Here is a 3,701-nt window from a genome sequence, read left to right on the forward strand (position 1 = left end):
ATGGCATTCTTGCTGGCCAAGTCTTGAGGCAAGAAACAGGGAGCTTGAAAAAGACCTAGTAAAATCAGTTTTTATAGCAATTTACTCTTTAGCTGTCCCATTAAGACATTATCCCAGTATATCTGAATTGGATAAAATTATCAATTCAATCATTAGGAAAGAGACTTTAGCACATTTTAAAATTCACACCTGGTCTCGCATCTTTTTATTTTTTTCTTTCTCGGATGGGATCTCACTATGGTGTCTGCACTACTTTTGAGCACAGGGCTTAAGTGTTCCTACTGCCTCTGCCTCTTGAATACCTAGAACTATAAACCTGCACCACTACACCTGGCCCCACTTCATAATATCCCAATGTGGGGATTAAATTTTGACACGACTTTTTTGTAGCTAAAACATGTTTAAACCATAGCTGTTGTGGGCAGCTAAAGGGAAGACTATTTCAATCTAATGTTCTTCATGTTGCAACTGAAGTTACAACCTATAATCTTTTAGCTTTAGAAGATTTCTGATTGTTTTCTTTCTATTGAGACCAATTAATTACAATTTCTGGTTACTTTTCTTTTATTGGGACAAATTAATGTTGTTTGGGGCATTCATATACAAGCTAATTTGAAAACTAGGCTTCATATATACCAATAAACAGAGAACATAAGAATTAATTAAATGCAGGGTCATAATAGTTCTTCACTTTGTGTCTTAATTTTATGTCACTCTGTATTTTAAGTAAGAAGAGAATGCACTTTATAAATGGCATTTGCTTAAAGAACCTAAAACAAAAATATGCTCCTATTGTGAGGTTTGAGGACATATATGTTCAATGGAGAAGATACACTGCTAGATAGAGACATTTTTGCATTGTCAAGCTAAAATGAAAACCACTGAACTACATTTTTATACTTTAACTCTCTAATCACATATAAAAAGGAACATGTTGGCCACTTACTTTAAAAATACTGTTTGCAATATTGCTTCATGCCATTTGAAACATCTCAAGGTTTAATTGGGATCCAGATTAAGAGATGTGTCTTTGAATGCACGGGCTGTGATTTGAACTGTTTTAACACTTGACACCTATAAGTGTTTTTATTTTTTTGTTTGATTTTTGGTCCAGTTAAACATTTATTGTGTAGAGATGGTGGTGCACTCTGATGGAATATTCATAGCTTGTGTGCTTGTGTTTTGGAAAAAGGTCATACTTTCTTACTCTCTTTTGTAAAAATAGCAGAAAATCATTTTTTTTTGAGAAACTACTTCTGACTTGTTATTGGGTTCTGATACACAATAAGCACCTGGCTATCAATAAGTGAAAGAACAATGATAGCTTCATGAGAACTCTACACTCCATTGGGAATAATGTTTTAACTAACACTAAAAAACAAATATTAAAGTAGTATTAAAGAGTGGCTGGGGTTATAGCTCAGTGTTGGAGAGCTTTTCTAGCATGAGTGAGGCACTGGGTTTGATCCCCAGCACTCCAAAATAAATAGATAGACAGACAGACAGACAGGTAGGTAGTAGATAGATAGATAGATAGATAGATAGATAGATAGATAGATGTATTATGTCCTTGTACAACTAAAAATATTTTTTAAAGTAATATTAAAGATACGCCTCACCTCATAGTTGTCAGCTTGTTTCCAACTACCTCAATGTTTGCTGAGGCCATTCCAAAGCAAAGGGTCCTTGGCTTAGAGGTGAGATGATCTTCATCTCATGGAGCCTAATCTGGAAATTCTTGGAAATGTCAATTGGTTCTCCTACACTAGCTAGCATCCAATAAAGGAAACACAAACTCTGTTATATATGTTAAGCTCACACGGGCTAAACGAAGGTGCTGTGAGATGGAATACTCACTTTTGTGGCTTGCAAATAAGAAACATGATTGGTTAAAGTGTTCAGTAAGTACCAGCATTACAGGCATTGGCATATATTGTGTCTCTTTCATCTTTTTTTCACTCTTACACATAATTCAGTAAATATTTTGGAATCTGCATATGACCTGTCTCAGTGTCTGTGCCAATTTATACTAATACAGTGATGAACTCAGTGAACACAGTTTCTGATCCAATAGAATTTTACTTCATGTCTGTTTTCCATAGTATTTCAACTTTTGACATGTTAAAAATGCACAGAAAGTTTGAGACATCAAAATATAAAATCTGGAGACTATAAATAGGAGCTCAGTAGCTAATTCTGGGCTGAAAATATTCATTTGTAATTATTAATTTCCACTAATTCTGGGCTGAAAACATAAATATGAGACTGTTACTTTCTAATTTATGCTCCATGATCTGACTTTGGATGAAAGCAACCAAATAAATGCAAGTAGATGGTACAGTGTCAGTGATAAAGTAAGGGAAAGAATTATACAAGGTTCAAAATGTAACCAGAGGCACTTTAACTCATTTCAAAAGCTTGTTATAATTTTAATCTTTTGGGAAACATGACCGCTTAAAACACCAAAAATCTTTTTATTTTCTAAACTTATTCCAACATGTAAAAACCTCAGATAGAAAGAGTATAAAGTAATGACTAAAACACAGTTTCAAAAACTAGATTAACACATTAAAATTCAGACATCACCATTAACTCTATGACCCTGATCAAAATATTTTCTCTTTGTTCCAGTTTTCTCCTTTCTGATAAGGGAATACTAGAATATCTGTTAAGTGGGTTTGTTTTTATCAGTTATTTAATGTAAAATGGGCTGACATCTCTGATGGAGTAGATTTTAGGCATGAGTTAGTCATTATTTTTTCACATTTACCTACAGGCATTAGACATAAATATTTACCTCTATATCCATTTTTAGCAGTATTGTGATTAATTTATGGTATAAATCACTACATCCTGATGGAATGAGGCAATTTAGATCTTCGGGTGTATTTGCCATTGTCACTTAAGATTCATGGAAATAACATTTGGAAGTTGTTATATTGTGAGGCGACCTATCACTGACTCATCTTCTAGCACCTCATTATGAATGCAAAATAAAGAAGAGCACTCTATCCTAAAGCGGCACCTCTAACTCTAGATTTGATTTCCATATCAAACAGCCCTGGACTTCTGTTGATTCCCCAGTTGCTGACTGACCACAGGCAGAACTTCCTAAGAAATTTTTACCTGTACTCCTGCTAAGCACCATGCTGTGCTTTGACTTTGTAGATTTTTTAATCTAGCCAAGAGAAATTATATCAGTTACATTTCATCTTGTCAAATTCAGCCTGTTTCTTAAAGCTGTGAAGACCTTGAGGCATCCTGATTCTGTCGAATATTTTGATATAAAATAATCTCTTGTAAAAATGAATTTTGTTTAACAAGTTTACTCCCTTGAGAGAAATACAAAATATTTCTGAAATTGTAGTCCATTTTCAACCCTCCAAAATGTACGACAATGCAATTGTAATTGATAGGTAGTCTGAACCAAGTCAAAAGCTTTAGGAAAAAAAAAAGTCAATTTTACAAAAAAAAAAAAAGTCAGTTTGTAAAGTCAGTATTTTGTTAAATAATCTCTGTTACTCAGATGTTTTCTCTGACCTTGGCCATTTTGTTCAAGGTGCAATGCCATAAATCTGACTGCTATAATCACCAATTGATATATATATATATATATATATATATATATATATATATATATATATATATATATATATGCACAAATGTGTTTTTATGAGTTTTATTTTTTCCTCTTTAGTGCC

Source organism: Marmota flaviventris, chromosome 17 (genome assembly GCF_047511675.1).
Source record: "Marmota flaviventris isolate mMarFla1 chromosome 17, mMarFla1.hap1, whole genome shotgun sequence".
In the NCBI taxonomy this organism is placed as follows: Eukaryota; Metazoa; Chordata; class Mammalia; order Rodentia; family Sciuridae; genus Marmota; species Marmota flaviventris.